The 8,638-nt window shown below is 45.2% G+C and overlaps 1 pseudogene across 1 annotated transcript in view; it reads left to right on the top strand.

The window, feature by feature from the left end:
- Nucleotides 1–797: 797 nt before the first annotated feature.
- LOC309544014 overlaps nt 798–8,638 on the top strand; it is a 32,913-nt pseudogene continuing 25,072 nt past the window's right edge. Inside the window, exons 1-8 of the transcript XR_014226219.1 lie at nt 798–897; nt 1,025–1,159; nt 1,246–1,369; nt 1,931–2,028; nt 2,115–2,327; nt 2,411–2,614; nt 2,721–2,862; nt 4,152–5,703. The product of XR_014226219.1 is annotated as an uncharacterized misc_RNA (transcript). The remainder of the gene's footprint in view (nt 898–1,024; nt 1,160–1,245; nt 1,370–1,930; nt 2,029–2,114; nt 2,328–2,410; nt 2,615–2,720; nt 2,863–4,151; nt 5,704–8,638) is intronic.

Genomic DNA, 8,638 nt, shown 5'->3' with positions numbered 1-8,638 from the left:
CACCTCCTCCTCGGCCAATAGCAAGGGGTTTGCCTTGCGGTCAATCAGGAATATCGGACACGCTTCCTGATTGGCCAAGAGGAGGATCGGTGTGACAATAGCGAATTTTCATTCACTATTGTCACACAATGGGTGGGCTCGGGACGCACTGCTCTGCGCCCCGGATCCACCCTTTGCATTGCCCTATTAGAGCCTCTGGCTCTAATCAAGTCATGCCAAAAAAAAATCCCATTGAACTCCATGCGCCCGGTGCCCCTGCATGCAGATTAGGGGGCCGGACACATGGATGGGGGGGGCGGGGCCCCTGCACCCTCTGTACACTGGCTGCCACTGGATGGCCCCATCTATAAAGATATACAGTACATGCACACACAGCACAAAGCCGTGTTCACACTACGAGATGATTCTCGGGGCTGCAGTACCTCTGAGCTCCACAAGGTGGTGATCTCACTTCTACCCAGACAAGAAGTCTCTATAGAACACAGAAAGCGATGTCAGGTATTAATAGGAAGTTCCGGGTGAGAGGTGAGTAAGGAGGAAATAGAGCAGAGACGTTGCTGGAAGAAGCAGCAGAGGAGGTAATACGATCTTATTTTCTATTTACACCCAGTAACCCCCCCCCCTCCGTCATGTCCGTCCTTTTCCTCCATAGTCACTGTGATGTCTTTTATCTCCAGCAGATGATGATACACACATATATAGTGTGGAAACCTAGATTAACCCCTTCAGGGTCAGAACATTTCTCCTCTTACATATATATTTTTATCCTTACCTGTCTAGACAGAAACCTGTATATATCAAGTGACAGAACGAATGAGGATGAAGGAGGACCGGAGTCACATGACTGAGAAGATACTAAACCTCATTCTGGAGATCATCTACCTGCTGACCGGTGAGGTGAGGAGGATTCTGGGAGGTCACATGACATCACTCTTATCTCTGTTGATAAAACACAGACCTGAACGGAGAGGTGAGGAGGATTCTGGGATTCTAACATGATATTCCTATTGGTTCTCCAATACAGAGATTTCCTCTTCTGAAGTCAGTTGATCATATGATCATCACAGTGCCTCCATGTGACTCCCTAAAACCTGAGAGACACAACATGCAGAAGATTCTAGAAGTCACCAAGAAGATGATGGAGCTGCTGACAGGAGAGGTGAGCGGTGCTGGGAATTCTGGGACATTATCCAGTAACAGACAAGGGATGTGTCTGGATGGTGACTGTATCATTGTGTGTGTCAGGTTCCTATAAGGTGTCAGGATGTCACTGTCTATTTCTCCATGGAGGAGTGGGAGTATTTAGAAGGACACAAGGATCTCTACAAGGAAGTCATGATGGAGAATCAGCCGCCCCTCACATCACCGGGTAAGAGGAGACTTTATTGTAAAGGACAGAGCAGTACAGAGGGTCCACCTAGATCCCCCCATCATCTGATGAACACAGAGAAACAATGTATTCAGTCAGTGTGTGTCAGGGCTGGGCTCCTGCCACTTAACGAGCTCAGAAGTTGCTTAGCTGTCGGTTAATTACCAGCCGCTCGTTAACACAGTGACTCACCTGGTTACCATTACCCGCCTCATTAGTCCAGCCTACAGCCAGCCACATTTTGCTATTTAAGTAGCTTAGCTCATTTCCTCCTTGCCCTTGCGTGGTCTATGCTCTCCAGTGTGTTACTTGCCCTGTCTGACTTCTCTTCCTATTCCTGTTCTGATTTTTTTCTCCTGACTATGCTGACTTCTGTTTTCTTGACCCCGGCTCCTCTGATTACCTGCTCTGGCATCCAAACCCCGGCTTCTGTTTTTGACTACATTCCTGAACTGTTATTTTTTTTCTATTTCATTAAAGGTGTGATTTTTTTTTTTTTAACTGTACTTTCTGTCTTCGCCTGGTTTATAGTCCCCGACAGTGTGTGTGTGTTTCCTACAGATGGTTCCAGTAATGGGAACCCACCAGAGAGATGTCCCCGTCCTCTGTATTCCCGGGATTCCACACAAGAAGGTCACACCATCCCCCACCATCATCAGGTAGATGAGGAACAATTACTGATAGTATCATTAGGATCTGTACATTATCTGCATTGTTACCATTGATATTTTTATTATATATTCAGAGTGGAAACCTGAGAGATTCTAAAGTTGAGGTTAAAGACGAAATAAAAGAGGAGGATGATGAGGATGGGGTCATAGAGGAAGTACTCAAAGATCTGTACCAGGACACCATGGTGGAGTCATCCAGCTACAGGAACCCACCAGAAAGATGTCCCCGTCCTCTGTATTCCCGGGATTCCACACAGGAAGGTCACACCATCCCTCACCATCATCAGGTAGATGTCTGACAATTATTGGTAGTTATGATTTATAAGCAATCGTGTTTTTTTTACAATGAATATTTTATTATATTTTTCAGAATGAAAACCCCAAGAATAATATTGTTGTAAAAGAAGAGTATAAAGAGGAGGATGAGGAGTATGGAGTGATGGAGGAGGTTTCAGAAGGACACAAGGATATGATTGAGCCACCTAATATCAGAAACCCACCAGAGAGATGTCCCCGTCCTCTGTATTCCCGGGATTCCACACAGGAAGGTCACACCATCCCTCAATGTTACAAGGTTGGTGGGATGGAGTATCTAGAACATGGACTTGTGGAGGGGATGTGTGTGTTTTTTGTAAGCTTATATCTTCCAGATGATATTCTCTCTTATTTTCTTGATTTAGAGTGGAGATCCAATCGATATAGAATTTGAGGTTAAAGCAGAAGAAGAAGAGACGTATGTGAGGGATGATCAGCAGTCTATGGAGGAGGATGGAATAACGGGGACATTTATAGAGGAGGACACTCCTACAGAGATCAGCACAGGTGGGTCATTAACACTAAGTACATTCCTCCACCCATACTGCTCACTGATTGGTCCAGAGTAGGGTGGGGACTGGGTGATATCAGCCTGTAATCCCCTGGTCACTTTCCTGAGCTGTGTTCCCCGTCCTGTATTCCTGTATTTCTCTCGGATAATCTTCCTTCTCTGTGCTGCAGACACAATTTATGTCTCTAGACTGGATTTATGGAGATTCTGGGGTTCAGCTGGCAGTAAAATGTTGATGTTCACCATAGATGTTGCTCAGCATGTCTGTATAGTCTCACACCCAAGTAACTGAGTTCCTTTCATTTTTTATTTTTGAGCCGTGTATATTCTATCTATGCAATGCACACACTGTTACACACAAAAACTTGAAGAAAAGACGCAAAAAGACACGCACACTGGTGAACAGTCGCAAACAGTTTTACAATCCACAGTAAACATGAATGAGCCACAAATCCACCCTTCTGGTGTCAAGGAGAATAAGCTGACTGTGCCCCACCCTGCAATTCCAGGTGTACTCTCACCTCTTCAGATGGACCCCATTGCTCCATACCAAGAGGACACACCCAGCATGAAATAACACACCTTCAGGTACATGTAGGCGGAGCCTCCTCTTTAGGTAGCCAGCTCCTGCTACTAGAGATAAAGAGACTCCATAGTGCTCACTGTTATATTTATTACATGGATAAGAATAGCACTCACAAGGTTAAAAAAACAATCCACCATTGAATACACACAATCACTGCAGATTCCCCAAGCATCAGTCTCAGTGTAACTTGAGGGCATTCCGCCTAACGTGATGATGTCCTTAAGCCACTCCCTTCTGATGCGTTGCATCCTGATTGGACTTCCCCAGAGATATATATGGTCTTCAGGATCAGTCCAGTCTTCATCTTGGTTATTCTCCCCCCATCCTCACTCTCTGACCTCTGGTGGGGCTCAGCCCCGCTGGTTTTCATGACTAAATCATGGACTAAATAAGGAAGTGCGGGACTTCTTGTGTTGGGAAGATGGCAATGAGTGATAGAGGGGGAGGGGACACTCGTCCTATAATCCCCTCATCACTGTCACTCCTATAAAAGACAGTTCACGTTGTTTCCTCACTCTCTGACTAAGGTCCATGAATAAAGAAATGAACTGGTAGGAGATCAGAGGATCCATTTACTAGTTACCTTGAGGGTGTAATTGTAAGATCCTCAGAGACAAAGATGCCTGATGTGGGCGGAGTCCTGGTTTAGGGGAACCAATCTGCTGATGTCTGGTAATAATTTTTGTATTTCTATTTTAGTATATGGATGGGAGATGAGGAAAACCTCAGAGGATTGTCTCACTTTGTCTCCAGACTGTAAAGTAGAAGATGAGGACATCACACAGTATAGTCCAGGAGAAAACCCGGCTACCTCAAATGTCCACCCGGCACCACACAGTGTAGATGGACCATCGTATTCCTCTTATCCTGAGGAACCTCAGACTGTGAGGGATGGTGCCGGACCATCGTATTCCTCTTATCCTGAGGAACCTCAGACTGTGAGGGACAGTGCCGGACCATCGTATTCCTCTTATCCTGAGGAACCTCAGACTGTGAGGGACAGTGCCGGACCATCGTATTCCTCTTATCCTGAGGAACCTCAGACTGTGAGGGACGGTGTCGGACCATCGTATTCCTCTTATCCTGAGGAACCTCAGACTGTGAGGGACGGTGCCGGACCATCGTATTCCTCTTATCCTGAGGAACCTCAGACTGTGAGGGACAGTGCCGGACCATCGTATTCCTCTTATCCTGAGGAACCTCAGACTGTGAGGGACGGTGCCGTCCTGACAACAGATAAGAGGTTCTCCTGTCCTGAGTGCGGGAAGTGTTTCTTTTTTAAATTCAATCTTGATGAGCATAAACGAGCTCACACAGTTGAGAAGCCGCATTCCTGTCCTGAGTGCGGGAAATGTTTTTTAAAGAAAGCTCGTCTTTCCCTACATCTGAGATCTCACACAGAAGAAAAGCCATATTCCTGTCCTGAGTGCAGGAAATGTTTTGCAGAGATCTCCACTCTTTCCAGACATCAGAGATCTCACACCGGTGAGAAGCCGTATTCCTGTCCTCAGTGCGGGAAATGTTTTTCATACAAGTCATGTCTTTCCACACATGAGAGATCTCACACTGGTGAGAAGCCGTATTCCTGTCCTGAGTGCGGAAAATGTTTTTCACAGATGTCCACTCTTTCTACACATCAGAGATCGCACACTGGTGAGAAGCCTTATTCCTGTCCTGAGTGCGGGAAATGTTTTTCATGCAAGTCTACTCTTTCCATGCATCAGAGATCGCACACTGGTGAGAAGCCGTATTCCTGTGCTGAGTGCGGGAAATGTTTTACACAGAAGTGTGATCTTTCCAAACATCAGAGATTGCACACGGGGGAGAAGCCATATTCCTGTCCTGAGTGCGGGAAATGTTTTACACAGAAGTCCACTCTTTCCAAGCATCAGAGATCTCACACGGGTGAGAAGCCGTAGTCCTGTCCTCAGTGCGGGAAATGTTTTTCATGCAAGTCATATCTTTCCACACATGAGAGATCTCACACTGGTGAGAAGCCGTATTTCTGTCCTTAGTGCGGAAAATATTTTGCACAGATGTCCGCTCTTTCTACACATCAGAGACCGCACACTGGTGAGAAGCCGTTTTCCTGTCCTGAATGCGGGAAATGTTTTGCAGAGAAGTCCAGTCTTTCCACACATCAGTGCGGGAAATGTTTTTCAGGCAAGTCTGCTCTTTCCAGGCATCAGAGATCACACACAAGGGAAAAGTCGTATTCCTGTCCTGAATGTGGGAAATGTCTTTCAAAGAAGTCCGCTCTTTCCAGATATCAGAGATCGCACACTGGTGAGAAGCCGTATTCCTGTCCTGAGTGCGGGAAATGTTTTGCACAGAAGTCCAATCTTTCCACACATCAGAGATCTCACACGGAGGAGAAGCCGTATTCCTGTCCTGAGTGAGGTAATTGTTCCTCACTGAAGTCCTGTCTTCCTGTACATCAGGGGTCACACACAACCCTGGAGGTGTATTAGTGCCTTGAGTGCGGGAAATGTCTTCTATATGAATGTTGGTGGACATGTGGGGAAGAAGCACACCCTGATATACACCTCAGATATACTCCATGGTTGATCTTCATCATGTAAGAAACACTTCATAAGGAGATCAGAGATCACCAAAGACATGGATGAAGTGTTGTCCCGTGTTGGCCATTGATAGCAGGAGAAAAATAAAAATGGAGTCCTTACCTTTCATTGGCTGAGTACATTTTGTGCGGGAAGATTTCACAAACACTTACAGATCTGGTTGTTATAAATGTGTTGATGAAATGTGACCCGCATTCCCCCAGTCATGGTGAATTGGGATTTCCTACAATGGTCAGTTCCATCTAGTGGCCATAATGTGTTTTTCTGATAGATGTCCATGGCAGCATACGTTCCTTTTTTGTCCTCCTCACTTATAGGACCATCTTTGTATGAATTTTTCCTATCTATTGAACGTATTGGTGGGCGGGTATGGTGCTGGGCAGCTGTGCGGGATGTCAGGAGCTTCCTTTGGTATCCAGAAGTCTTCCAGGATGTCCCGAGTGGTCATTGAGTCCCCAGCTATCAGCGGGGTGGTGTTATGGCACACATATGTAGAGGATCCATGCCTGGAAAGTGGGCCCTGCCATCTGCGGCCATTTGTATTGGTTTGGAACCCAGCTGTTAGTGGGTGGCCATTAAGTGTTAGACACATGAAATTTGTTTCGGTGCGAATACAAATTCCGACAAATTTTTGGTTATTCCTAGATTCGGATATATCCAAATCTCCAAATGAAATTGTAATACATTTTGTTGAAAGCTGTTAAAATTTGTTTCGTTTATTCATTTTCTAACAAATTCCAACTTTTCAGAACGATTTGAATTCGGATCAGTCAAAAAAAACGATCGACCGATGCAAATTCTGTGTGAAGAAATAGCTGGTTGTTAAGCAGCAAGCCGGAAAGCCGCCCGCCCGCATCCTTACCAACCATGACTCATCAGCTGTCAGCGGGCTTCCCCACTGACAGATAATTGGCCCCCAGATCCTGCCCCCCCCCCCCACACTCTTCATGTGAATGAGCATCGGGAACATATTACCCATACCTATTCACCAAAAAGTGTCAAGAAGTAATAAAAACACACACACAATTTTTGAAAAATCCTTTATTATAAAATAACTACTGCAGGCTCCTCCTCCATTGACATTTCTTACAGGTAAGGGGCGGTAAGTATATCCAAGAGATAAACCTAACCTACAGGTAGGCTGAAACCTACATTATTAAAGATAAGAGAACACTAACTATGAGTCATAAACAAGATGGGCTTTGATCATATACCTAGGTGACCTCTATAGAGAGAGACACCCACATATTATGGGAGTATAAACTCCATCTGGTGTATACCAACCTGCTATCCTCATAAGGTGATTATCCTTCCTCCTTTCTGTATGAATAGATATAGAATAGAGAATGTAATTACTCCTCACACTACTACACATATATATTTTATCTTGTACCTAGGATCATCAGGACAGATACCTAATATATACAACACATTTTGGTCTGATTTTTTTTCCCCCTGTGTCCGCCCCAGGTCAGGCTAATTTGTTGGGGGTTGGAAGGAAGGCCGTGTGCTAGTAAGCCATGTTTGTATTTGATATGATGTACATAAATACAGATTATGTTCTATGTGTATGAAACACCAATATCTAGTCTGTTTATAAGAGAAAACTGTCTGTACATCTTCATAGTCCTGAAGACGCCTTGTGCGAAACGCGTGACCTGTGAACAGAGAAAATATCTATACCTACACGTACCTTATGATATATACCAACTTATCCTTATATATGTATGATGTACATGAGTGAAATTAGTAGGAGACATTGATCTCCTGTGTACGAGCTGAGATCAGTTTGGGGCCAGTTTCCTCATTTTATTGAGATCTGGTTTTAGATAAATCAATAAATGTTATTTTAGGATAAATCCATGTAGTTGTTATCTGTCTCATGCTGTGCCCTTAAAGTCCACACATATGACAGTGGTTCCTTGTGAACATCTATAGTTTCCCATTTTTGTGGGCTAAGAGAAGGGATTTAGTAGGATACTCCAAATAACTGTTCACAGGTGAGGACAACTCTCTCAATAGAACTGTATCGCAGATCATCTGCAGGACCATAAAGCACCTGTATGGGATGAACACGTCCCTTTGTAGCTGAAGGAACTCAGTGAACCTTGCCTCTTCAAGACACTAGCCAGTTTCTCCTTTAGCTTGCACCCAGTAACTGACTTCAACACCCAGAGGAGGATCTAACAGCACAAGTCCCAAGGATCCCCTGTGGGGGTCTATACTCGCAAGGCTCTTGGAGCACACACACCAGTCTTCCTCAGTAGTACCAGACAGGATCCGCAGACATCCTCCCTCAGTCAGCCCTCGTAGGGACCAATGGGGTTGCAACTTCAATGTTTTAGGCCCTCAGGTTGCCCACCCAAAGCTGCCTGGCAGCTTCTGCAAGGGAGAGACAGCAGCATCCTCCCCACTTAGACCTCTCTCCCTAGAGGTAGACTGGACTGGACTACGAGCCCATGTGCTCTTCAGATATAAATACAGGTACCCAGCATGCCTTGGGGCACATCCCCTTCTAATTGGCCAGGGCTGTACAGACATCCATGCTCTCATCTGCCAGGCTTCCATCCACCTGTCCAATAAAATCTATGGCTATTGGATCAG

The sequence above is a fragment of the Pelophylax lessonae genome, assembly GCF_965119305.1.
Source record: "Pelophylax lessonae genome assembly, contig: HAP1_SCAFFOLD_610, whole genome shotgun sequence".
In the NCBI taxonomy this organism is placed as follows: domain Eukaryota; kingdom Metazoa; phylum Chordata; class Amphibia; order Anura; family Ranidae; genus Pelophylax; species Pelophylax lessonae.
This window is presented reverse-complemented; position numbering and strand designations above follow the sequence as displayed.